Source organism: Mus musculus, chromosome 11, assembly GCF_000001635.26.
Source record: "Mus musculus strain C57BL/6J chromosome 11, GRCm38.p6 C57BL/6J".
In the NCBI taxonomy this organism is placed as follows: domain Eukaryota; kingdom Metazoa; phylum Chordata; class Mammalia; order Rodentia; family Muridae; genus Mus; species Mus musculus.
In genome coordinates this window covers 119,175,454-119,203,104 of record NC_000077.6, presented here as the reverse complement: position 1 = coordinate 119,203,104, position 27,651 = coordinate 119,175,454, and the positions used below count along the sequence as shown (strand labels likewise).

General features: G+C 52.2%; 1 protein-coding gene and 2 long non-coding RNA genes across 12 annotated transcripts in view; 2 read left to right on the top strand and 1 right to left on the bottom strand.

The window, feature by feature from the left end:
- Positions 1-27,651, top strand: part of Tbc1d16 (TBC1 domain family, member 16) — an 85,461-nt gene that overhangs the window by 25,399 nt on the left and 32,411 nt on the right. The window lies entirely within an intron of this gene.
- Positions 9,555-11,154, bottom strand: Gm36111. Its single transcript, XR_389225.4, has 2 exons — positions 10,903-11,154; positions 9,555-10,822 (listed from the first exon to the last, which is right to left on the bottom strand). It is a non-coding gene; the product is annotated as a predicted gene, 36111 (long non-coding RNA).
- Positions 12,559-26,045, top strand: Gm11753. Its single transcript, XR_880347.2, has 2 exons — positions 12,559-18,797; positions 18,966-26,045. It is a non-coding gene; the product is annotated as a predicted gene 11753 (long non-coding RNA).

Below are 27,651 nucleotides of genomic sequence, written 5' to 3'. Positions count from 1 at the left end.
CTAGCTCGTGTGAGCGTGTGCCTAGCTCGTGTGTGTGTGTCTAGCTCGTGTGTGTGTCTAGCTCCTGTGAGTGTGTCTAGCTCTTGTGAGTGTGTGTCTATCTTGTGTGAGTGTGTCTAGCATGTGTGAGCCCGTGGCTAGTGTGTGTGAGCTGTCCTTGTACTGGGGACAGAGATTAACACCGGACATTCTCCTTGTCCTGTCCTGCTCCAAAGGCCCTGTCTGGAAAGTATGAGATCCTGAAGGTTCAGGAAGAGGAAAGTGCATACAGGTGTCCGAGGGAGCAGGGAACGGGCCCACATACCCACCAGGGGAAGGAATGTTAGCCGACCCCACTAGTGAGTGCTCCTGAGTGCCTGCCTTCCCTCAGCCTGTGACCCAACCCCACCTCTCCCAGCCCTGCAGCATGAGGCAGAAGAATCCTGTGAGCAAGTTCCCAAAGACTCAAAACCAGGGTGGGGCTGGGGAGATGCATCAGTCAGTCACAATCATGGCAGCCTGAGCTCAGCTCCAGTGCCCCATAAAGAGCCATGTGAGGGCCATCCCAACACTCCTGAGTCAGAGAGGAGGATGAGGGGGGGGGTCACTGGCCAGCCAAAGAGACCCCGTCTAAGGCCAGAATCAATCAACCAAAACCAACAAGGCAGGCTGGGGCTGGAGCAGAGGCTCGTTGGGTAAAGAGCACGGGCTAGGTGCTTTTCAGAGGACTGGGGGAGGCTCGGCAGCCACGTGGAAATTCACACCATCTGTAACTCCAGTCCCAGGGATCCAATGAGGTCTTTTGGCCTCCAGTGGTGCACAGACAGACGTGCAGGCAGAACAGCCATTCAATTGACACTGAGGGTGACCCCTGGGTTCTACATATGTGTGCAAACAGACACATATACATGCATGCACTCCAGGAAGCACACAGGGTGACCGACGCCGTGGCTGAGCTATGGGGAGGGCTGAGACCTAATGTGGCTGTTCGGTGAGGCTGCAGGACTCTGGGCGTGGAGGAGAACACTCCAGATCTGAGCTGTCCAACATCGTAGCCCCTCATGCCACAACCCTTGTGAACTCCTGAAACAGGACACATGCAACCAAGAATTCTTGCTTATTTATATTTAGGTCAGGGTCTCATGTAGCCTAGGCTAGCCTTGAACTCATTCGTCAAGGGTAACCTTGAAGCCCCCAGTGTTCTGCTGCAGCCTCCTGACATTACAGGTGTGTGGTGCTACTCCTAATGTATTTGGTGTTGGGGATGGAACCTGCATGCCAGACACACACTGCACTAACTGAGCCCCAGCCCCAGCTGCATCTAAGCACGTTAATTGTGTGTATTGAGTATTACTGATTTAAACAGCACCCATGGCCAGTGTTGGCCAGCTGGGTCAGGATAAAGACACCGGAGAGGGTAAACACAGGCCAGTTATGAAGCAGTTTTTAGTGTTGCACATATTATTTTGTGATTAATATTAATCTTAGAAGGTCAATTAAAAAATAGCCCTAAGCTGGGTGGGATGTCACTTAGAGACAGAAACATGTAGATCTCTGTGAGTTCAGAGGCCAGCCTGGTCTACATAGGGTTCCAGGACAACCAGAGATACATAGTGAGACCTGTCTCAGATAACCCAGAGCTGGAAATGGCTTAACATTTAAAGGCACAGACTGCCCTTGCAGGGGACCAGGGTTCAATTCCCATTACCCACATGGTGGCTCACATCTGCTTGTAACTCCAGTTCCAGGAGATCTGACCTTTTCATCTGACCTCCAAAAGACATGCTTGTGATGCACACACACACACACACACACACACACACACGGGGTGGGAGGGGAGAGAGAGAGAGAGAGAGAGAGAGAGAGAGAGAGAGAGAGAGAGAGAGAGAGAGAGAGAGAATAGCTCAGCCTTCTAACAGCGTGAGCAGATGCTGGTGGTCACCTTTATTTCCTAGGATGTCACTGTCCCTGGGGACAGTGAGGGCCAAGTTCTCTCTCATTAGGTCCTCTCTGTCACTCCTGGTACATATTCCCATGGTGCCAGACCCAGTGAAGGATTGGTATTTAGATGAGATATGGTGGCTTTGAGTCCCCAGCAGGGTTGTGGCCTCTTCCTGAGGTTCTGTGTGGTTCTATGTTCCTGCTGGCCTGCCTGAGGCCCAGAGGAGCCTGGCTTAGCCGCAGATGTAAAGAAGCATCCTTGGACAGGGCTCCACGGCAGAGTCTACCGGCCACACCCTCTCTGCTGCTTCTGGGCATTCCTACCCCAGGCTGCCTCCTGACACTCCCTCCTGCTGAAGCCCCAGCTACCTCAGGTGGAGGAAACTTTGCCCTTGAATGGGGCATATAGGAGTGTGTGTGTGTGTGTGTGTGTGTGTGTATTTTAAGGAGACTTCAGAAATTGCTTCCTGTGCAGGCAATTCATTGTGCCCCAAAATGTGCACATGTATGTGTGAGGGCACACCTGTGTGTGGTTCACATGTGTACATGTGTGTGCATGTGGAAGGGAGGGTTAACATCAGATGTCTTCTTTAATGACTTGCTTGCCACTTCAGTTTTTCTAGACAGGGTCTCTCATTCAGCCAACCTGGCTAGCTAACAGGACAGGACCCTCCTGTCGGCCTTCTCAGGGCTAAGATTAAGGCTCTCAGCTTTTCAAATGGTTGCCAAGCATCAAACTCAGGTCCTCGGCCCCTTGTGTCTTTTTTTGTTTGTTCGTTTTGTTGTTGTTTTTTCCCAAGACAAGGTTTCTCTGTATAGCCCTGGCTGTCCTAGAACTCACTCTGTAGACCAGGCTGGCCTTGAACTAAAAAATCCTCCTGCCTCTGCCTCCCAAGTGCTGGGATTAAAGGTGTGCACCACCATGCCTGATGTTGTCTGTAGGATCTTGATTTATCTTCTATCTCTTCGTGTATGCCGTGTGTGTGTGTGTGTATGTGTGTGTGTGTGTGTGTGTGTGTTTGCTATGGGCAGGAAGGTGCCCTTGGAGGCCAGAAGAGGGCGTGAGAGTTACAGATGGTTATGAACTGCCTAATGTGGGTACTGGAAACTAAAGTCGGATCCTTTGGAAGAGCAGTGAGTGCTCTTAACTGCTGAGCCACGTCTCCAGCTCCTGTCAGTGGGGTTTTGAAATCCCCATGCATCTCCTTGCTGCTGCTTCAGAGGTAGGCCTGAGGACCGGTCCCCAGGGTGTCTGCCCTAGCATCACATAACAGGGTGGATCTTTTCATTTTATTAATGTTTATCATGAAGTGGCTGCTTTCATGGAGAGCGAGTGACAGATTTCCTGGAAGCCACGTGCAGAGCCTGGAACAGCTGCTGGGGTGGATGTCACACAGGTGTCACGCCTGACTCTGTAGGCACTGAGGAGGGGTCAGCCCACCTTGAGGGGTGAACATGGTAGACTAGATGGTCTAAGTGCTTTTGCCTTTGGGAGGAAACAGGTCGGTAACAAGGTTGAATTATTAATGGTGTTACCACGCATAGTTGGTGTGGCAGCCTCTACTCCCACACCCGTAGAGGACAGCTTAGAGTTCAGAGAGAAATCCGAGTATCTAAGAAGGTTCCAGAATTAGTAAACTTGGTGGAACCATGAACCTAGAAGTGTGGGTGCCTGGGTGCTGCTTCAGAGGTTCCTGGCACCAACCCATCACCCTAGCCCTGCTCCAGGTGGCAGGAGTGTGCCATGCCCGGGGTTGCTTCCTGAATAGCCAGCTGATCCCCTTCTGCGCAACCATCTTTGGAGCGGGCATCCTCCAGGGTGAGCCAGGGAGGAGGGAGGAACACATAGGAACAGCCTTAGCAAGCCCTCTCTGCCCAGCCCTGACCCTCTGTGTTCCCTCAGAGGCTGCCCAGTGTGCTCTGAGAAGAGAAACCAGAAGGGAGGGAAGGGCCAGCCAGGGAATAAAGGGCACGTGGAGAGGTCCAAAGGTAGGAGAGGACTGGTGAGCCTGGTGGCATGTGGGCGACACAGTCACATTGAGGACCAGGAGGGCTGGGATGGGGGTCAGGTGCAAGAGACCGGGTCCATGGGTGCTGCCCCCTGCTGGTGTCAGGGAGGCGAGTCCTGCTGAGACCAAGGGAATCCGGAGGGGCGCCCAGGAGGGGTGGATCTCCCTGAGCCCTGTTGTGGGCCTCCGCAGGTGTTTGAGCCGCCCACCACCCCTGCCTTTCAGGAAACTCTGGGGAGACCCGTACATCCCTCCATCCTGGCTCCGGAGGCTGCTGCTTCCGGGAGCCGTTGTTTGGGCTTGTTTGTGCTTCTGCAGCCTGGAACTGCGATTTATTTCTTTAAAACATCCCTTCGCTCGACACCCTGCAATCTGTTTCGTGCTGCGGAAGACTCGTCTCGCCGTCTGTTTCTGTAGCACTTGGCAGGCTTCTTGCGGAGGCTGTCCTTCCCCAGTCCACCCCCAGTCGACGTGGCTGTCCCCACCTGCACCTCCAGCTTGGAGGGTAGCCCTTCAGGGGTCCCCCAGGAGCTCCGGGGACGACAGCAGCAGGTCTGAGACCAGGGACTGGCCCGCAGACCCCTGGGGACAGCTAGAAACAGTCAGGAGGGTCGCACCGTCAGGACAGGAAGTCAGGGATGCCCAGGCAGCAAACTGGGCCCTCAGTTGCTGGCTGTCCTTCAGCTTCCTGCTCATTAGCAGGCTTTGGCTACCACCCACTCCAGGAACTCGGAGGCACTGCCAAAGAATTTGGACTGGGTCTCGACAGTGCCCGGACCTTCCATGTGCTACTCGATGTACACGTGTATTTGGCTCACACATGACAATAGGAGGGGCTGTGGGCCGGGACCCAGGGATCTGGTAGGGCTGCAGCCTGGTACATTTCACAGCCAGATACCCAGGTGTGAACTGTGCTAGATCCACAATCCCCACTGTGACCTCAACAAGGTTCTCACTTCCTAGCCTCAGTTTCCCTGCCTGTGAAATGGGGCTTTGGTGAGGGCCTGTGGTAAATGCAGAGCCCGGGCAGTGAGTCCAGCACAGTGGGCACCACTCACTGTTGCCATGGTGACCAGATTGACAGATGGAAGTCTTTATATGCCCAACATTCTTCAGCCCTCAGCTCAGAGTTTGGTATGGGTGTGCCAGGACCACAGTGACAAAGAACCGTAAAGCAGCCACTGAAGACAAGGTCAAGGGGTCTGTTCTGGTTCCTGCTGCCTTCAGCCTCAGCCTTCGCTGTAGTCACATGACCTTGCCTGTATGTGTGCACACACCCCTCTTGGTGAGCGTGCTAGATTAGGGTTCCCTAACTCCAGCACATCCTGATCTGAACCTGATGACACCTACTGTACGCTGGCACCTAGTGGGGCTGCCTGGCGAGCTTCTGGCAGGATGGGGATTTGAACATGGTTCAGCTTTTCCCAGGTTTTGTTGACATCAATGTCAATGACTAAGACAAAAGTCGAGGTCCTGTTCATGTCCCGTTGTAGAGAGGGTCACTCAGCAAGGTTAATGGCTTGAGTTACTGGCCACGGCACTAACTCTGAAGTCGGGCAGTGGTGGTGAGCACCTTTCATCCCAACACTCGGCAGGCAGAGGCAGACAGATGTCTGTGAGTTTGATGCCAGCCTGGTCTACAGATTGAGTTCCAGTTCTAGGTCAGCCTGGGCTACACAGAGAAACCCTGTCTCAAACAAACAGAGGGACTGGGAGATCGCTTGGCAGGTATAGAGCTGGCGGGACAGGCCTGACAACCTGGATTTGATCACAGAAAAAGAAGCCACAGAAAAAGCCAGGTGATGTGGTGAACATCTGTAAGCCCAGCATTCCTACGGTGTGTGGAAGGCAGAGACAGGAGGATCTCGCTAGGATCTCATAGGCCAGGAAGCCCAGATTACATGGGAGTTGAGAACTGACTGACTTCCATATGCATGCTATGGTGAGAGTTTGTGTGTGTGCGTGTGTGATACACACTACAGTGCCTGGGTGTGCACTTGTATGTTTGTGTGCATGTGTGTGTGGCCTCCAAGGAGCCCCTTGATCGCCTGTCTTTTCACTTCAGCCCAGTTGGTCTCTAAGGCCAGCCAAGTGGGTCTTGTTCTAAGTCCCCACAGGTGAGTAGGGCCTGAGGAAAGACATATTAAAATGACAGTATGGGAGCTGTACCTGTTCATGTCAGTGGTTGATCCCAGCACCCACAACCATCTGGAACTCCAGTTCCACGGGAGTCGGTGTTCTCGTCCGGCCTCCGTGGGCACCAGGCCCACTCAAGTGGCGCACACATACATTCAGGCAAAATGAAACTCATAAACAAAGAAAAATAAGTCTTTTTAAAGGCTGACAAAAGTGTTCCGTGTGCTAGCTCACGCCTGTAATCTTAGGAGGGAGGGGGAGGCAAGAGACCTGCTGCAAGTGGGAGGCTAGCCTGGGCTACACAGCGGAACCTTGCTTCAGAGAAAGAAAGAGAAAGGACGTAGGCCTGTTTCAGGAATTTTGATACCATGGGGGTGGTGGTCACTGTTATTGTGTGAACTTGTTTCCCTCCTGGCCTCTCTGTGGAATCTAGCTGGAACTAGCTAGCATTTTCTGTCCCAGGGTCTGAGGGGTGGGACAGAAAGCTGGCATTTTGTGCTTTGTGGACCAGATGGGCACTGCTGCTGTGTCTGAATGCCACCTTGTGTGGCAAAAGACTCTACTCAAATATGCAAATGTGCTCCTTCCCCCTGCTCTCCCCCTGCCCCCAGCCTTGCCACGGACACGGAGCTGTGAGCTTAGTATGGTGTTTGTAAGCCGTGAAATATTTTTTTGATTTTCTTTCAACATTTAAGATATTCAGACTTAAAGCAGGTGTGGCACATGGCTTTAATCCTAGCACTCAAAAGGTAGAAGCAGGTAGCTCTCTGTGAGTTCAAGGCTAACCTGGTCTACATAGTCAGTTCCAGGACAGCCGTGGTGGCTCTGAGACCCTGTCTCAAAACAAACAAATAAACAAAACCCTCAAAACTATATGGCCTGGAGATGTATTATGGAAGCCAGGTGTAAGCTCCAGCACTTTATAAACCAGCTGTTGGGGCCACGCCTGTAATCTCGGCATTCAGGGCAGGGAGATCAGAAGTCCATGATCCTCCTTGGCTACACAGAGGCCGGCATCGGAGACACAAAACCTTGCCACCAATCAGCAAGCAATCGGAAAGTATGTGTAGGAGTGAGGAGAAAGATTCCAGAACTCAAGAGACCAAAGAAGAAGGAGGCTCGGGAAGTTGAGGCCAGATGGGCTACAGGATAAGTCTATTAGACAAAGGACCAGAGAGATGGCTCAGCATGTCAAGGCTCCCAGTGTCACACTTGATGGCCCATATTTGGTCCCCAGGACCTTCATAGTGAAGGAGAGAACCGAGTTCTCTGACTTCCGCATGCACAAGCACGTGCACACACGCACACATACACATGCACACACACACACACACATTAATGAAGTGCAGGAACAAAGATTGATTGCCTGGCTCCTGGGTTGTGCAGACAGACAGACAGCAGCCTAGAGACAGATACTGGGCACTGCCTAGTAGAAGTACAATGGATGACCTTTGCGCTATCCCTCATGGTGGCATCCTGGATATACCCTCACTTGGCCTCTATTCAGTAAAGGAGACTGAGCCAGTCTGTGGGTGTCCTATGGCTACAGGCACAGTCTCTGTAAATTCACCCCCTCTGTGTGTGTGTGTGTGTATGCGCGCATGTGTGACTGAGTGTATGTCGTGTGGCCTCATCTCCCACCATCTCAAGATACAGAGCACAAGGCACCCTTAGAACAGCTCTGCAGATTTGTCCCCAGCTCCTTGCCTACGTCCTTAGTCACCACTTCCTTTTCCATCTCTACAAGGATCCTTGAGCGCCACCCGAGTTATAAGACTACGATGCCATTATATTAGCTAGTATGTCTCATGGGATGGGTGTGACTCCCACTGTGTGGCCACACTCACTGAAGGACGTTGGTGGATTGCTTCCAGCTTGGGGCGGTTCCAGACAAAGCCTTTCTGAATGTTCATCTACAGGTTTTGTCTGAACGCTTTTGTTCTCCGTGACAAACTCCCAGGAGTGGGCTCACCCGGGTGGCAAGGTGGTCGTGTGGTGGCAAGCTGATCGTATCTATTTCAGTTTTATAAAGAATTGCCAAACTGTTTTCCGGCCTGACTGTGTCCTTTATATCTCCTCCAGCCACCCAGGACTAATACAGGGTTATTATTTGTTATTTTTGACAGTTTTATATATGTATAGGATGTATACATGTATTTAGTTATAGGTGGCTGTGGACTGCCTGCAAAGTATACTGGGAACAGAACCCAGGAATCTTTGGAAGAGCAGTATGTTCATTGCAGCCAAGCTATTGCTCCAGCTCCTGTGTGATGCATCTGAACATACTTACTCCATTGCTGTCTTTTGTCTTTTAGCCTCTTCCCTCTGACTCTCTTTAACCTCTGCCTCTTCCCTCTGTTTCTCTTAGTCCTGTGCCTCTTCCCTCTGACACCCTTTGTCCTCTGCCTCTTCCCTCTGTCTCTCTTAGTCCTGTGCCTCTTCCCTCTGACACTTTTTGTCCTCTGCCTCTTCCCTCTGTCTCTCTTAGTCCTGTGCCTCTTCCCTCTGACACCCTTTGTCCTCTGCCTCTTCCCTCTGTCTCTTAGTCCTGTGCCTCTTCCCTCTGTTTCTCTTAGTCCTCTGCCTCTTCCCTCTGTTTCTCTTAGTCCTCTGCCTCTTCCCTCTGACTCTCTTTGTCCTGTGCCTCTTCCCTCTGACTCCCTTTGTCCTCTGCCTCTTCCCTCTGTTTCTCTTAGTCCTCTGCCTCTTCCCTCTGACTCCCTTTGTCCTCTCAACTAGTCTCCCATCCTACTTCCATGGCCACTCGTGGCCCACTGAGTTTAATTAGAGCTGCTTCCACGAGCATGGGTGGGGAGGTGACTCTACCAGAGGCTGCACCGCTGAAGAAGTGTAGTCCTTCCATCCTTCTCACCCCTTCCATCCTCAGCAACCATTTACTACCCAGAGCTCCTGGTGGGGGGAGGAGGAGGAGGAGGAGGAGGAGGAGGAGGAGGAGGAGGAGGAGGAGGAAGAGCGTGGGTCCTCACAAGCTCCCTCATTCGAGATGGAATGTTGACAGGCCTTGTGCGGGTCTCACATGGGGAAACACCACCCTGTGAGTTAAAAGACAGCCTTTCTCCACTCTCCTCCCCACTCTCCAGCTATCACATCCTCCCTCACCTCTCTTCCGTGTTGCTCTCCAAGGCTTGGAGGAGGCGATGCAGATGTTCTGTTAGGGCCCAGCACTCAAGATGCAGTTTTCCGCGTCCCCACCAAGGCTGGTTTTGAACTTCTGGACTCCAGCAATCCCCCTGCTTGAGCCTCTTGAGTAGCCATTGGGACTACCTGGCTTTCTTTGCTCATTTGAAACCGTCTGTGCAGGAGTGTGGCTGTGCCCTAGGATGCCCACAGTCTCATCCCACTGAAGGCCGGGTGCTTTGCATCTTTGCTTACGTTCACCTGCCATCTCTACGTCCCCTTTGTCAAAGTGTCCCTTGGTCCCAAAGTGCCCCTGTTTCCTCTTGAATTTTAATAGTTTTTTAAAACGTATTTTAGAGACAAGGCTTTTATTGAACACATGTGGCTTGTCAGTGTTCCCTTCTGCGGCTCACACCGACTGGAAGCCATTCGGGTGTCTGCCTGCTTCATGACTTTGTGTCTGTGGCTCGAGTGAGTTCACCTGGGTGTAAGGTGTGAGGTTTGTGTTCAGGCTGTACGTCAGCCCCAGCAGCACATGTTGGAAAGACTTCTTTGCCGGCAGAGTCCCGTCTCTGATGCCATGGGGCGATGCTTGTGTGGGTCATTGTTGTTTGCTTTTGTTTAAGATCATAATCATTTCTTCCCTTTCCTCCTTCTAAGCCTTCCCATGTTGTCCCATTCAAGTTTATAACCTTCTTAATTGTTGTTACATACGTGTGTGTGTGTGTGTGTGTGTGTGTGTGTGTGTGTGTGTTCCCAAGTGTATAAATGCAGCCTACTCAGTCTGTGTAATACGACCTGTATGTATATTCTCAGGGCCGACCACTGCTTAGCCAGCTGGAGTGCCCTTCCCTGTGGAAGACTGTCTCTCCCACCCTTAGCAGTCCATGGTTGCCTATAGTTCTCTGTGTGGGGTTCAGGCCTCATGGGCGTTCCTCATCCACATTAGCATGTCTGTTGGCATCATCCTCGTTCCTGTCCGGTTTCGGTAACGTTGGGGAGACTTGATGGGTGTGGCTTCTGACATTTCTAAGAGATACAATCTCACAGCACATGGCTGTGTTGTTTAAAGCAAAAGCCATGTAAAATGAACATTGAAACTACCCAGGTGTTCAGATCAGTATCCATTCAGTGTGGGGTCCACACAGCGTCACCTAGTCACCTAAAGAAGTTTGTGTCCTGTCTTCTCCCTGGCCCGCGTCCTGTGTACTCAGAACACAGTTCAGTATGGGATTACTGCACTCTGAGCATCGGGAGTGGCTCATAACCTGAATGCCCTTGATACAGTGCACTGTATTGTCGTCCATGACTCTGTTTATCGACCGACCGGCTTTGTCCATGGCTAGGGCCCCTCACTGCTCAGGGCCCTGCAGCACCGGGCTCGCTCTGCTCAGGGGACCTACTTTGTCCATGGCTTTGAGCTCTCTCTGGTTGAGTGTGGGTCTGTACTCTTGAGGTCTTGCCTCACCTCTCCTTACCGGTTCTTGGCCAGACTTTTCCTTTCCCTTTGTAATGGTTGTACGGCTTCCAGCAAGAGGGCTGTGCTGGCTCACCATCCCAGTGAGTAAATTCTGCAGCCCAGACTCCTCCCTTCTCTGAGCTGAGATTCCAGAAGTCACCTGCAAGGGAACTGGGCTGTAGATATAGAGATAGATATAGGGTGGGGACATTGGCTGGTCAGGGTCATCTTGAACTCAACTCTGTTGTCAGCAGAGGCTGGCAGGTCTTCAACAGCTGACCACTTCCAGTTAAAGCTCCCGGGTCATCAAGGAAGGAAGGAAACTACTGCCCCTAAGCTGAAGAGGCAGTGTCCCAAGAGACGGGTCGTCTCCCTCCTGCTCCCCCTCCCACCCAAGGCACCTGAGCCAGGGCTGGGAACTTCTCCACAGCCTCCTGGGGTCCCTGATGTAACCTAGCCGACTGGTTGCACAGGCTCCTGAGGCTCACTGGGGCCTGTCTATTGCATCAGCAGCTCTGATCATCAAGGCCAGCCTGAGGTCTCAGGCACCCTTAGGGGATGACGTGGCAGCTCACTGGGCATCCGGGAGATCAGGCAGTGCCTCTAGGGGCCCATGCTGGCTGTCACAATGTAACCAACATATGATGAAACCCTCAGACACCTGGGGGGCTTCTGTCCTGAGATGCAGACATCCTTATCTGTCTCCGGCTTGCATGCCCGCACTTTGCAGCCAAGCAAACTGCACCTTCTGTTTCTTTCAGTTCCTCTCCCTAGGCACCTGTGTCATGGCATACAGGACATGGGGCTATGACTGACCCGACACTTTCCGTACAGAGTGTGCCCCCATTCCAGAGAGTGCCACCTTGTTTCAGGGGTCCACATAAACAGTCACCCACTTACTTAGCCACACTTTACTCTGTACAGTCATCCTCCAGCTTTGCTCCTCCTTAGCTTCGAAGGGTAAAACACATGGACACTAGTGGTGGGCCCTGGCAGCCAAACCCTGGGCCATTTCTCAGCTCTGCCTGTCCACTGCACAATGGGGCTAGCACCTGACCCTCCAACAAGACAGCCCTTGGGAGAGGCTGTGGACCACGGGCCCTGAGATAAAATATGGCTCTGAAGAGGGCAGCACAGGGAGATGGAAACGGTATCAGGATCCACTAACGTCTGTAAATATTTAAACACAGCGAGATTCATGTTCGGTAGCTTAGTCTCTCTGAGTCTGGTAGCCATGCAGGGACCATTGTCAAGTGACAGTCTCCTCCCCGAGGTGCTTCGGGGGGCTTGTAGTTCCAAGGATCACTATTTTATTGGGGTCACAGACTCCCCTCTTGAGAGATGTGGAAAGACCTCACAGGTAAGGCTGCGTGACCAACATGTGTCCCCATCCATCAATCTCCCTGACAGGGTCAGTTCTGAGAATGGCCGGGCCACAGCTGCCAAGATCAGTAGTGGGTGCTCAGGGAGGGATGTCAGGGACGGTCACAGCCTGCACCAGGCCCACCTGGGGTGAAATACCTTGGGAGGAGCTGAGGGGCATCTGTCAGGATGGGCAGTGGCCGTGGCTGAGGACAGTCATGGACGCAGGGCATGGCAATCCCCAAAGGGCCCACGTGGGCCTCAGCTCCTTGCAGAACGGTGGCCACCTCTTACCGCAGGGTAGGGTTTGAGCACTACAGCCCCAGCCTTCCTCTTTGCCACGCCTCGCCTCGTACAGTAAACCGCAGCAGCCAGCTGCTGTCCCCAGAAATTCTATTGTGTGGAGTTGGCAGGGCAGGCTGGAGGGATCTCTGGGTGCCCAGCAGATGGCAGGCTTCTCCCAGATCAGCAGGGGCCATCCACCCGACACTTCCACCCATTCCTTCCTCCTGGACACCACACCCATTCCCTCCTGTTCTTCCTTCATGTGGTTGGTTTTAGGGAAAACTAAACGGTCCAGACAGCAGACGACACCCCCCCCCCCAGGCAGTTGTTATGGCAACTGCCTTAGTTTTGGTCAGTGGAACGACTCAGAACCAGACCCTGGCTCCTTGCTGTGGCCTAGCTGAGACCAAAGCCTGCCTTCTCCTTCCCCATCACCTCTGCCTTCTCTTTGGGTGGTGGTGAATGTCCCCAACACTTTGAGCCAGCCACAGCCTGCCTCTTTAGAGACCAAACAGGTTCCAAACTGGCTTGGCCACTGTCCCTAAAGCAAAGGCCTCACCTGGAGTGGGTGGCCAGCTGAATACAGCCTGCTTCCTATCCTGTCTACTCACCCTCTGTGGGCACATGACCCACCAAGACAGGCCCACTGACTCAAGGGTGCCTTGTCCGGCTTGACCTTTGCCTTCTGCCCCTACTTTTCTGAGATACGGTCTCATGTCCCAGGCTGACCTCAAACATGATATGTTGCTGAGGTTGGCTTTGATCCTGCTTGGTCCTGATGGCTCTCTACATAGATTCCGAACACTGAAATTCCAGGTGCGTGTCATTATAGCAGGCTTTGTGCGTATGTGCACATGTGTGCCGAGGCCCACATACATTGACACTGGGTGTCTTCTTCAGATATTGCAGCAGCTTTCTCATTGATCTGAGAGCCAATCTAGCTAAGTAGTTTGCTCCAGGGATCCGATCTCTGCCCCACAGTGTTGGTTTGGAATGGCATTCATCCGGGGCCTATAGATTTGTACTCTGGGCTTCATGCTTGAGTAGCAAGATATTTTACCTGCCTTCAGATCTTTTTTTTTTTACTGTTATTATTATGTAGATGGTTCATGGTCCATATAGCAGTGTTAGAGAGGTAAGAGCACTGTTGCTCTTGCAGAGAACTCAGGTTCCCTGTACCCACACAGTGACTCCCAACAACCTGTAACTCCAGTTCTAGTGGCCTGATGCTCTCATCTACTTCTATGGGTGTCAGGACACACGTGTGGCACACGTGTACATGCAGGCAAAACACATGCAAATAAAATAGATACATATCTTAAGGAGCAAAAGAAAGACACAGACTGGGAAGGAGGCTGCCTGCTAGCACATGCAAGACCCAGGTTCAATCCCTGACACCACCAAAAAGGGATCAAACAAACCCCCCCAAAAAAACCCTGACTAGAGCTAGTGTGTGTGGGGGTGCGTGCCTGTAATCCCGGCACTCAGGAGGCAGCCTCGGGCAGTGGGGATCACTAGTTAAAGGCCAGCCTGGGTTCATAATGAGTTCCAGGCCCCTGTTTCAAACAAATAAAAAAATAAATAAGGAAAGAAGTATGAAGAGAGAGAGGGGAAGAAGGAAGGTGTAGGGGAGGGGGAGGGGCGGGGAAGGGGTTGGAGGAGGAGGAGCAGGAAGAAATGAAGAGGTGGACAATGATATTTAGAAGAGCAGTGGTTCAACTGGCCTTGCACATCCACGTTCACAGCCCCGTGGGTCACAAGAAGCAGATGTGGAAGATCGGGTGATCAGGCAGAACAGTGGGCGGGTCCACAACCTGGAATATAGGGCCAGGGGTGGGGCTCAGTGGCAGATCTTGTCTGACGTGCCTGACAAGGCCCTGGGTCCCATGGACCCACGCACGCACGCTCACATGCACGTTCATTATCCATCCTTCTAGGGAGGAGAAAATTCAGGCTGTGAGGATGTTGTTCTTAAGGTAGTGAGTTTGTGTTCACAGAGGGAGGCGGATAAAGTCAGGCTCACCAGCTGATAGGAGCGATAGACCCACATCTCTCCCGTACCCATTCCCAGTCCCCTGAGAACTGCCTTTCCCACCAAGGCCATCCCGGACCAACAATTACTCTTGAACCTTAAGCGTTGGGAAACCACACTAAGGGATCTTGGCCTCCAGCCAAGGGCAGATGTAGCTAGCACTTGGCAGTGTGTTCAAAGGGAAAGTTCATGGTGGTGGGTGTCCACTTGACCCACCACTGCCACGCTGCATACCTGATGGGGGTGGAGCCGTGGGTGTAGCATGTTCCCTCTGGGTCACTTAGCTCTGAGAGCAGGCCCTTCCCTGGGATTCACTGAGCTTTCAGAGCTCCAACAGGCCAGGGGTAGCTCTTTCTTAGTGCTTCTATGAGCTTAGAAAAATAGCCTCTCCCATAACCTTCCGAGATTGGAAATACAATCTAGGTTTTCTGGGTGTGGACAATGGGCAGAAGGCCTGCACTGGGGGAGACAGCTCATAGGCCTGGGGCCCCCAGTTTCTTAAAGCCTGACCTCTGGACCTCAGACACCCCACAGAGCAGGATTCTGAATGGAATGATGGGGAGAGTCACATGAGTCCCCTTCTCCACCTTTGCCTCAGTAATCTTTTCCATACTCTCTGACGAGGCATGAGGGCAGACCTTAGCCTTTAAAGCGCCACGGTTCATTTATGTGTTGAAAAGAAAGTACTTGCGTACTTGTGTCTTGGCTCCTCAGCCTGCAACCACACCAGCTGACAGTGGGTACGTGAGCCAGGGCTGCTGGAGAGGCCATATGGTCTGAAGGACCTTGATGGTGACCAGGTTGGATGCAGCCGTTGGTGCCCCAGTCCTGGCCTGATAGCCAGTCGTCTCTTCCTCGAAGACGCAGATGCATTTGACCCTTTGTGTTTCCAAAGCCCAAGTTTGCAAGCCCCAGATCACCCACACCTCCCTGTGAGGCCCTTGAGTCTTCCGGGAGCACTCACAGCCTTTACCTCAGTCCAGTTGGGTGCGCAGGGAGCCTGAGACCTTGGCTGATTCAGCGCGCTGTCACTAACAAGAGCCGCCCTGTAGATGGCGCTCATCGAGACTTGCCAGTCGGCAGAGCAGCCCACCCACAGGGTTAGCACAGTGTCCTCTGTGTCCTCGTAGATTCTGTGCCCTCCAATACGGCTGACCACACATCAGAAATTCCCCGGGGGGAGAATGTGCTCCTACCGAACACATGTGGACATTTTTCTTGTCACTAGCCTCTAAGTGTGAAGACTGTTTACACAGCATTTACACTGCAGGGGGTGGTATTGGTAATCTATGGGTGATTGAAAGCACACAGGATGGCGTGTGTGCATTCTGGACGTCACTGTGACATTCTGAGAGACTTGAGCATATGGGGAACCGAGCCCCACAGAGGGGAGACTGTTTATAAAGCCCATGTTCTTAGCACAGAGCACAGCAGTTGAAGGTAACTGGGCTGTGGGGAGCATAGGGAACAGGCAGAGGCTGCTCTTCATTTAGCAGGGCTCCCCCACAGCAGGTCGGAATGTCAGAGCGCAGCCTGGTCTCACTTGGAGTACATCGCTTGTGCCCCTGATGGTGATGGCCGAGCAGCTGACTCAGAAACCACACCCAGCCTCTCCGCCGCGTCTCTGTGTGACTAGAGCAGTCTGTGGTAGGATGCCGCCCCTCGGGCAGCACCCGGGGGCCCACTTGTTGAGTAATCCTAGATCTCTGGAGATTGAAGGGTGCTGCAGCTGACCCACTGGGGTCTTGCTGACTTTGTGAACCTAGTCGCCTCCTCCTAGTTGTCGTTTCAGGGAAACTCTTCTCTTTCAATGGTTTCATGGCTTCTTCTTGGCCACAGACTGAGGGTGTTGGATCTTGAGGGAGTGGGGTCTCTCTCTCTCTCATGCACAGAAGGGAGAGCGAGTAAGAGGGAGACTTCCATCCACTGTTTTGAGATCCAGCAGCCTGATGACATGGATCAGTCCCTGCTGCCAACCCCCTTGGAGACATGCCCCCCATGGCCCCAAAGAACAGTCCCTAGGGTTAGGCCCCGACTCACAGCTCTTTATAGCAGACACAGGAAAATATTTTCAGGGGACCAGAGAGGCTATAAGTGTGGCTGGAGCCAAGGAGCCCAGCCATCTTCTTGAGTGACTCACAGGGCCAAATTGTTTGTGCAATGTGTTGTTTTGGGGAGTGCATGAAAGACTTGGCAGATGCCTTCTTGCTGAGGGTCACAGGCTGGGGTTGGGGCTGGACAGTCACCTCCCGAGGAGTCACTGGGACAGCGTTCAAAACAAATAAAATTATTCCCAAGGATGCATGGCTTCCTCCCTTCCCCTTTCTGTACACACACATGCACACACTCACACACACACATACTCATACAAGCACATACTCACGCACACACATGCGCACACACAGTCACATGTGCAAACACATACACACATGCATGCACACACACAAACACACACACACACAGTCACACATGTACACACACATATACACACATAGTCACACACACATACACACACAGTTACACATGCACACATACACATAGTCAGACATGCGCACACACATACATAGTCACACATGCACACACACATACACACAGTCACACACACATACACACACATGAACACACATATACAAATAATTACACATGCACACATACACATAGTCACTTATGCATACACACATACATGTCCTCACACATGCACACTCTCACACACATGTACTCACACATGCGCACACACACGTACACAGAGTTTCAGAGAAAACTTAACAGCATCGGTGTAAAGAGCTGGGGAGGTGACCCTGTAAAGTGCTTGCCGCCTAAGTGTAAGGAGCTGAGTTTGGATCCCCAGACCCACATAAAGCAGGGAGTCTGATGATTCTCTGTAATCATAGCTCTGGGGATATGGAGACAGCTAGATCCCTGGGGCCTGCTGGCCAGCCAGTCTAACTGAATCGGCAAGTTCCAGCTTAAGTGAGAGACCCTGTCTTAAAAACAAAGCAGAATTATGCTGAAGGACAGCTCAGTGGTGAAGAGCACTTACTGTTCAGAGGACCTGAACCCCCAGCACCGACATTGGGGGACTCAAAACTGCCTGTACCTCCAGCTCCCGGGGAGCTAAAACCCTCTGCTGGCCTCCAAGGGCACGTGCCGTCATGTGCATATACCCAGCACAGATACATCGATGCAATTAAAAAGAAAACAAAAGTCTTTAAATTAAATAAAAAGGATGAGGTGAAGAGAAAGTGAGCCAGACGCCTTACGTCAACCTCTGACTTCCATGTGCACACACAGAGAAGCGTGCACACGTGTGCAAACACATGTACACATACCATGCGCGCAATGTTGTGTTTGATTGAGAAGAAAGTTCCAGGTCATTGTCCTCCAGCATTTTTCCTGACCCTTGCTTGGGGTTGCCGGGCACTGTAGTTCTTCCAGATTTGAGATTCTCCTCTCCTGGTCTCCCACAGGCGTTAAGTCCTACAGCCTCGGTGCTGCCAAGCCACAGAGCCACCCCATGTTCCTCCCCACAGAGCAAACAAAGTTGTCTGTGTAAATCTCCATGAATGGCCATCGTTCTGCACCAACCCTTGGGGCTGAGACTGTGCCCAGGAGCCTGAGCCCTGTGGGAACTCAACCTGGCCCTGGCGTGGGTTCTTTTCCCCTGGGTGCTGGCCCTAGGAAGCTCCCAGACTCCTGCTCTCAGAGCCAGGCTGTAGTCATAGAGCTGAAAGGACAGGCCCCACCCTGACAGCCTTCACCCTCAAGAAGAGTCAGGTCCTGCTCTGGGAAAATGCTTGCTCTTTTCTATTTTGTATTAAAAAGAGTCATCCTTGGACTGGGGGTGTGGCTGAGTTGGTAGCTTTCCAACTGAGCATTCACAAAGCTCTGGGTTTCATCCCCCAAGCTACAGGAAACATAGTGTAGTGTTGCACACCTGTATTCTGGCGTTCAGGAGTAGAGGCAGGAAGATCAGGAAGTCAAGATAGTCCTTGGATACGTAGTAACTTTGAAGCTAGCCTGGGCTACGTGAGATCAGGTCTCAAACAACCAAAAGGAAACAAAACAAAGTGATCCTTAAAGTCCTTCTCATTTCCTGCTTCCTGTCTCTGTGTCTAGAATGATTCTTCCCATTAGCTGGGGTTGGGACCTTGATCTTTTGGCATTACCAAATTTGGGACCTCTTTATGAACACACAGTGCATCCTGGGTCACCTCAGGAGCAACCTTGGGAAGAGAGACCAGTTGGTTGGTACAAGAGCAGAGACCTCAAAGTCTAGCTCCTCCCACGCCCACCCCAGCAGCCAGGGAGCCCTGCACTATGTTCAGGCAACTCTACCTTCCAAGTTGGTGATGCTTGCTGAACCCTCTCTGAGAACCGAGAACAATCCAGCATACTGCTTTCTGAGGTGAAAGCCATGCTTCCACCATGGTGGCTCTGCCTTTGTCAAAGACGTCAGGTACAAGGTTGTCCTGGTAACCACAAGGGTGGACACACCCTTGACCTTTGTCTGTCAAAGGCAAGGCTGGCTGCAGCTTTGGCAAAATGAAGGTTTGCTTTCTCTAGTGAAGGATCCTGGGGCTGGCGGGGCGGGGCGGGAAGGTGAGGTTACATTGTTTCTCTGCAGAGGACATGGTGGGGGTGCAACCCGCATGGTGGCGCTGACGATGAGGGCTGAGGACTTTGCTCCTGTTGGGTTTCTGTCTCAGCGATGATCACAGACTGTCCGGCGTTGATGGAGCAATATTGACTTGGCTATGAAGACCGTTACGTCTGATTGTCCTAGAAATAAAATCTGGCAACCATGAACAAAACCCAGGTTCTTGGCTCTGAGCTAGGGGGAATCTGGAGTAGACAGCACCTACCTTTGCCACATCCTGCCTCCCGTGCAGGGGGACTGGGCCCTAATTGGCATGGCAGTGATGTATGCGAGGGCTAATCAAAGCCTTTTATCTTCTGATTATCTTTCCCTGTGACGGATGGCAGGCTCCAAGCACAGTGGAAATAGAAGCAGAACATTTCAGAGAAGAATCGGGCAGTTCCAAGGAGCAAGGGATGCTGTCCTGCTGCTGCCTGGCAAAGAGTTTCACTGGGGAAAATTATTTTTCATAACCTTTTTGCTTTCTTATTTAAATTAAGCTTTGACAAGCAAGTTTGGCAGTAGTGGAGGGCACCTAATTTGGTCCCCCTTGACCTCAACAGCCTTGATTGACAGTTTGTTGTCAGGCTAGAAGTTGCACGGGGAAGGTGGGAGCAGGCAGAACAAATGCCCCCGGACAGCTTGGGGTCCCCTAGGACCCAGGCAGAGCCGGGGAGAGCATGCAATTAGAGAGGTCTTCACAGGAAAGTTAATTAGCTACTAAATAGCATTTAGCACAGTTTACAGCGGAAACGCATGTCTGAGGGGGGAATGGAGGGCAATGGGAATGGGTTCCGCAAAGGCAGGCAACACTGGCCTGCTAGCATCTTAGCCAGAGCGTGATCCCGGGACATGGGGTGGGTGTTCCCCACCTGGCACATGAGGCAGACTGATCTATGCCACCAGGAACTGTCCGCATCACTTCCTGGAACAAGGGTGGAGACATCGACTATGTCTTTCCTCCCTGGGAACTGTGTCTAGTAGGTGGGATAGCACCCCTCCCAAACGCACAGCCACCCAGAACCTCTGAGTGCGACCACTCTTTAAAATAGGAGCTTTGCTGATATGGTCAAAGCAACAGGAAGATGAGGTCATCCAGGATGGAAGTGGACCAGAGTTTATCCTCACAGGATACAGACAAACACGTACACCTATGGAGACTTGAAAATGGGAGCACTGCCCTGTGAGCTAGGGAGCACCTGAGAGTTGTCGGTAAGCACCAGGAAGCTGAGGTGGCAGGAAGGGCCTTCAGAGGCATCCTGATACTTGGGCTGTGGTCTTTTGTTAGAGTGGCCCAAGGAAACACTATGTCACTGCCACAGTGCTTTGCTTAGCATCTGAAGCTGGAACATTCTGATGGTCTAGAGGATGCCAGGGTGGGCAGCTGGTGGGGCCTATTGGGCTACTGAGCCTGATTTTATTTTCTGTTGAGAATAAAGTCACGGGGCAGGGAAGCTGCTCAGTGAGTAGAGAGCTTGCCTACCATGTCCATCCCCAGAATATAAAAAGCAAACCAGGTACAGTGGTGCATAGAGGCAGTCCCAGTACACAGGAGGACCAGAAGTCAGCACCAGGCTACACTACATGATGTGACATTGGTTGGTCTTTCTTACTGTTGTGGTTGATGGCTTCTGTGTGCGCGTGCGCACATGCGCTGTATGTTATGTATATATATTTATGCATTGCATGTGCTCCCTGTGTAAACGTGTGTGGTATGTGGATAGATGTGTATGTGGTACGTAGTGTACGAGTATACATGTACGTATATTTGTGTGTGTACAGACATGTACACACAATTGTATGTGAGGTCAGCGGTCCATACCTGGCATCTCCCTTTGCTGTCTCCTGTCTTTGTATGCTCTGCACACTAAGAGACAAGGTCGCTCGCTGAACGTGAAGCTCAGTTGTCTGGCTAGGCAGGCTGCCAATATGTCTCCATGCCTAGCCTGGGCTGGAGCTACCGTGGGCTGCCAGGTCTGGCCTTCTACCTGAGGCTCCAGACTCTGCCCCTGCTGCTCCCCCAGCAGGCGTTTTGCTGACTCAGCATCTCCCTGTGTTTCCGTCTTATTTTTCAAGGCAGGGTCTTCCACTGAACCTGGAGTTTACTGTCAGCCCCAGGGACCCTCCTGTGCCTTTGTGCTAGATGGCCTGTCATTTTACGTGGGTGGTGGGGATCAGAATGCAGGGTCTCCTGCTCAAGTGCCAAGTACTTTGCTGACTGAGCTATCTCCCCAGCCCGTGTGTGCCTGTGTGTGTGTGTGTGCAAGCGCGCGTGTGCACACGTGCACACACATGTATGTGTGCACTGTGATAATTCTTACACAAGTATTTGTTGCTCGAGGGCATGAACAGTTCCTCTGAGGGGCTATGCCTGGGCCCATGGCACCTGCATCCCACAACACCCTAACCCCATAAATATGCCCATGTTTTTTTATAGTGACTGTACTCCTCCCCCCCACCCCACCCCCATGCTGCTTGCCTTCTCCCTGGCTATCTTTCTTCGTGTCTATGGAGCATCTCGCTGTGTGGTGTTCCACTTGGCCACGCCCCTTCTGTGGGCATCCAGTTGCCTTCGGTTCTTTGCTTGTCTTTAATAGCCACGTCTGTGTCGAAGCTTGCCCACAGGTAAGATTCTTCCTCTGTTGGTTTCCAGAGACACAGGCCAGGGCAGGGCACTTCCAGCCTGAGATGGTTGCCAGGTAACTAAGCAGTTTGAGCTCTGGATGTGGAGAACTGCAGATGTTCACGACGATATGACAGTCACACACCCACACGTGCACAGCCTGTGAGTGCATCTAAAGCTTTGATAGATAGCTTCACACAGAGACACACACAAGCTCCCGTGCACACCTAGGGTCGATCTGCCTGCCTGCCTGCCTGCCTGCCTGCCTGCCTGCCTATCTATCTATCTATCTATCTATCTATCTATCTATCTATCTATCTATCTATCTACACACAGCCATGACCACACACCTCAGGCATCATTACATTGTCTGCTGTAAGGGTTTTAAAACAGCATCCTGAGATGCTGATGGGACCCTGTCCCGGTTATGCTGGCTGAGGCAATCCCATGGCAATCCCATGAGACGCTGTCTTACATGTGCGTGCATTCAAGCATGTGTGTTAGGCTTGTGTGTCCTGCAGAGTCACGTGCTTCCTGCTGCTGGAGATGGATTACGAGGGTAAGGCCCAGTTGGACCAAACCTAGTGATGAAAAGACAGGAGTCAGTGAGCTCTGGGCCACATCATCTTGTGTCTGTCTGAGTGACCGAGCATATTCACTGTTACAGCTGAGGAGGGGTAGCCCCTGGAGGTGTGGCTGCCGCATGTCTCCCAGGGCCAGGAACCCCCACTTTGTGGTAGATGTCTAACACTGGCTCAGCTTTGCTCAGAGAGTGGGTAAAATTTATTTGTGCTTCCTCTTTGCTTTATCTGTTTTTGAAACAGTCTCATGCTATAGCCCAAACTACCCTCAAACTCATAGCTCTCCTGCAGGGGGGGGGGCACTCGGGTCCTTCTTTTGCATTTCTTTACAACTGACCGCTCTGCATGGGCCTGCTTGCTTCTCAATTGCTGTCTTCTTTGGGAACATTTGTGCCCAAGAAGAGTGCTAACCTTGCCCCAGCACCCAAAGCCTCCCCTGACACAGGACTTTTTCTCTGTGTACACTGCAGCGACATTCAGATTTGGAATGGCCCAGGAGCCAGCTTTCTGGGAACCACCCTGTGCGTCACACAGCCGCCTTTCTCTAAGAATGTTCTATTAGCCTCGGTCCCTGTCTTGGTTGCTCCTAAATGCTCTGAGCCAAGCCAGGCAGTATCTCAGTGCCTAGAGACTGTTGTCAGTCCTGAAACCAGCCCAGGGAATGTCGAGATGAGGGTGGGGGAAGACAGGAGGAGGGAGAAGAGATTCCTGAGTGGGAGCCATTCTTATGTGCTTCATGCGTATGTGGTCTATAAAAAATTCAACTTGCCCGGTCAAGTGTGTGAATGGATTTGAAAAGGGCATGAACCGGGCACAGTGACACTCGTATGATCTGAGCTTCTTGGGAGGGGTATAGCAGGAAGATTGCAAGTTTGAATTCTAGGTTACACGGGGAGTTTGAGGCTAGCCCAGAAAACACACTGAGACACTGTCTCAAAATAAAAAGAACTTTTAAGTAAAAATAACCTTTAAAAGGCAGTGGAGGTAGGGGACTGGGAAGGTAGCTCAGGAGTAGAGCACTTCCCTGGGGTGGTGATTTGTTTGAGAGTGGCCCACATAGGTTCATATGTGTGAATGCTTGGACTCCAGATGGTGGAACTGTCTGGGAAGGATTCAGAGGTGTGGTCTTGTTGCAAGAGGAGTGTCAGTGGGGGTGGGAATTGAGGTCTCAAGGCTGCTAGCATTCCCAGTGTGCTCTCTGCCTCCTGCTTGTGGGTCAGTGTGAACCTTCATCTATCCCTGTGGGTCAGTGTGAACCTGCATCTGTCTGTGTGTATCGATGTGAACCTGCAGCTTTACCTGTGTATCGGTGTGAACCTGCAGCTGTCTGTGTGGGTCAGTGTGAACCTGCAGCTGTCTGTGTGGGTCAGTGTAAACTTGCTTCCCTTTATAAGCTGCTTTGATTTTCATGTTTTATCACAGCAACAGACACTCTAAGACACCTGGTAAGGTACTGTCTCCATCTCCAATACTGCCTAAGAAAGGAGTGGGGTGTAGGGAGGGGAGAAAGAAGGGACAGAAACCAATAGCTGATGACCCATCTGGAAGACAGAGGACTGCTGGCACTTCAGGGATGGTTGTGGCAGACAACAGCTGCTCTGTCCCCCTTGGGTCCTGTCATACTCCTCTTGGCACAAGGAGGTCTACTCAAGGTCAACTCTCAGGGTCCATTTGGGTCCCAGTTGGGAGGACAGGAGTGTCACTGGAGAGTGAAGGTGTGTTGAGATGAGCCAGTGAGGTGTGCTTGCTGTCTGGAGCTGTGGAAGCCCCTGGAGGTGGTTCTGGTGAACCCAGACTAGCTAAGGAATCTCAAAGCCCTGATGCCCAGAACTCCTGAGGTTCTGGCTTCTGGTCCCACTTCCTCCAAGAGGGAGGCCACACTAGTTCCTCCCTCATTTGGTCAGAGGAGTTCAGTGTGGTGGTCCTTGGACACCTGCAGGTTCTAGGACCTGCAGCCCTCGGCTGTGTATCTTACACTCAGGCTGTGGTTTTCCATGAGACCCTCTTCCTGTGCCGCCGCCTGGGAAGGAGGGCTCTGCCCGCCCTGCGGGAGGTGAGGAAGTCTGACGGTGGAGCAGAGGGGGGTGGGGTGGGGGGAATTTGGGCTGAACACCTGAAAAGAAGTTCATGAAATTTAATCAGTGCCTAAGGGGAACACCTAAATTTAGTCAAATTATTATTAGTATTCATTCCATTTTTAAATTGCCTAGGGGAACGTCACAAAAAGTTGGGGAACTACCAGCCCGGGTGGTGATTAGTCGTTTCTGCAAAGCAGTGGAACCCCAAGAGGCTGTAGAGATCCCCAAGAGCCTCGGGGCCAAAGTCACCGACAGAGGGAACTCACCCTCTCAGCCTGTCTATGGCCCAGGTCTGGGGAGACACAGGAGCCCTGTGCAGGGCCAGTCAGCAGAATGCAGTGACCCGTAAGCCATTCATAACCCTGGCCATGCTGGCCTTTCCCTGGTGGCTATGTGGTATGGCTGTTCTCTGGGGTTTACTGCTGCTAGGTATACCAGCCTGGGTAGGCCCCTTGCTGGGTGTGGAGAGAGGACTAGGGTCCTCTCCTTCTCTGAGCAAGACTGTGATTTGGGAGTAACCGATTATCCGGGGCCGTCTCTTCTCCATGTTTTAGCAGAATACTTCAGCGAGCCCTGGGCCTCAGGGTAATTACTGAGTTTGAGGCCCTGCAAGAATCAAGGGACATTAATGCCGTGGCCCCTGTGGAGCGTCAGCCTCCTTTCTCTCCTGCCCCCTCCTCCTACCCTGTGCCCCTGGCGAGTGTCATGTGCCAGCCAGGCCTTGACAGCTGTGTGGCTTCATTCTGAAAGGTATCATGATAGAGACCCGGGGATGCCACCAACTCATAACACGAAGTCTCCAGCATCCTCCTGTGTTCTTGGCTTTCGATGGCTGGTCAGCACTGGGTGTCACCAGGGCAGCTTCATCCTGCCCTTTCCTCCCATTCCTCTTTTTATTCTGTGTTACATAAAATGTGCTCAGTCTCACTGTGCACACCTGGGCTGCGCACACGGAGCCCACGAGAGCATGTTGGTTCAGAGACCAATGTTTGCCCATGTTAACTGCTGTAAAATTGGACGTTTTTATTTTGTGTGGGGGAGGGAGTGTACATGCCACAGGCACATGGCATCCAGAGGTCAGAGACTGACATAGGCAGTCTGTTCCTGCCATCTACCATGTGGGCTCTGGTGAGAGAGCTCAGGTCACCCGGCTTGGTGGTGAGTGCCTTTACCGGCCGACTCACCAGCCTGGTTTTCACCGGTTTTGAGCTCCGGATGCCGCTGCCACGTTGTCTGTAAGTCAGCGTATTGCAAAGACGAGATGGAAGGAAACTCAGCCACCCAGCACAGGAGCGGGTGGGGACAGTCTCCAGACCGAGTGGGCTATTAATTATTTTGCTTTATTTATTAGACGCACTGGCGTCTCTTAGCCTCGAAGCATATTTGCAAATGCCTTAAGGGAAAACGGAAAGCAAATGACTCCTGCTGAGCTGGTCTCCAGCTGGTAATGAATGATACCAGTTAATAGCAATGACAGCGTCTCCTGTGGGTGACGGGGCCTTCGGTGACACGTATGACATACAAACCAGAGGTACACTGGATACGTTGAGCAAAATGTTTCTTAATTTTCCTGGGAAAGGGGTGAGGTCACTCAGTCGGATATGAAAAGATTTAAATAAAAATGATACCCGAGAGACTGGCGGGTTTTTTTCCCTTCCATTGCAGATGAAGGCTCAACCCTCCCCTCCATCCACTCACCCACCCTACAGCGGGGCTGGCAAGGAGAAGGCAGGCCGGCCTGGTTATCTTTTCCTAAACGGTGTGGGTAATAAACCTGAGTGATGTGCCTGCCTCTCCCTGTCTGTGATTTACACCTTTCATAATTAGCCCTGCGTGTGCCCACGTGGTGTCACGGTAATCGCCGGAGCCGGGATGGTGTTCTGCTGGCGGCGGCAACCTCATTCCCAGAGTGCGACATCCTGTAAAGAGCCATGATTTATTTGCACCCAGCCTCTTTCCCTGCAGACCATACCCCCCACCCCTACCCCCACCCCCGCCTGGGATAGCCAGGGTGGCTCTCTAGGCCGGACCATGGAAGGGTCTAAGGGCCGAAATGGCAGAATCAGGCCAGCTTCTCACAGATTGCTCCCTGTCTCCACTTGTCAGAAATGACATCGCAAGCTGAGCGAGGAACGAGCGAGCGAGCGGCACAGGGCTCCCTTGGGACTTCCTAGCACGGGGGCCCTGGGAAGCATGAAACCCACATGGCAGCAGAGGTTCATTGCTCTGACCTGCCGTCCTGGGAGCAGCATTAATTGTCCTCCTGGGCATGGCTGGCTGAGCGCGCAGGAGCTGCCAGAATGAAGGACTGGTCAGCAGAAAGCTGCAGGGCCCAGCCTCCTGGAGGGTGGATTGGTGCAGTGCTCGCTTGAGTCCCTCCCCGCCCCTCCCTGTGTGTGTGTGTGTGTGTGTGTGTGTGTGTGTGTGTGTGTGTTTAATTATGGCTGACAGTCCTCAGAATGGTCAGTTTAGCATTGTGTGCATGTTAGAGACTCTTAGAGCCCCACAGGGCCATAGAGCTGTCAAACTTGCTACCCCAGCCCCATGTCACTAAAAGATCAACCCTTGTCTCCGTGCCCCCTTGTGCCAGGCTTTGATGTTGAAGATGCCATCCTGGCCCGGGAAAGCAGGACCCCTCAGTAGATGGCAGAGATGTCAGGAAGGTGTCAAAGTTAAGAGTGAGAAGTCTCCTTTCCAAGAGGACCCCCAGGGTAGAGGGCTCAACACCAACTCTATGCATCCTAGCCAGCTCCATCTATCCCAGCCTCTTATGGTTGAGGTCTGTATGTGGGACACAGTAGGGACTGTCTCCCAGGGCCCAGGGCTTGGTGCCTTCAGCTGGTAAAGGAGGGGTCACAGAGGTCAAAGTGCAGACAGAATGGCAGAGAAGTTTGAAGTGTGGGATTTGTTGTGACCAGGCTCTGCATGTTGGGAAGAAGTGAGTGCTAGGGTGTGGCAGAATATTCCAGCAGGTGGAACATCAAGAGTGAATTTATCGGCAGCAAAAACACCCGAGCTGCTGGGCATGGTAGAACAGGCCCTTAATCTCAGTAGTCAGGAGGCAGAGGCAGAAGCACCACAAGTTCAAGGCCAGCCTGAGCTATAACTGGACCCTGGCTTAAAAAGTGGGTATGGGCTAGTGAGATGGCTCAAAGGTTAAGTGCGCTTGAGAGGACCCAGTTCTGTTCCCTGGCACCCGTGTGGCAGCTCACAACTGCTCTAGTTCCAGGGGATCTGACCTGTTCTGGCCTCCAAGGGTACCAGGAGCACATGTGTTGTACGTATTTAATGTGGAGGTTTTACACACACACACACACACACACACACACACACACACACACACACACACCTTACTTTTGAAATAATAATTACTTTTGAAAGCCACCCTTGGA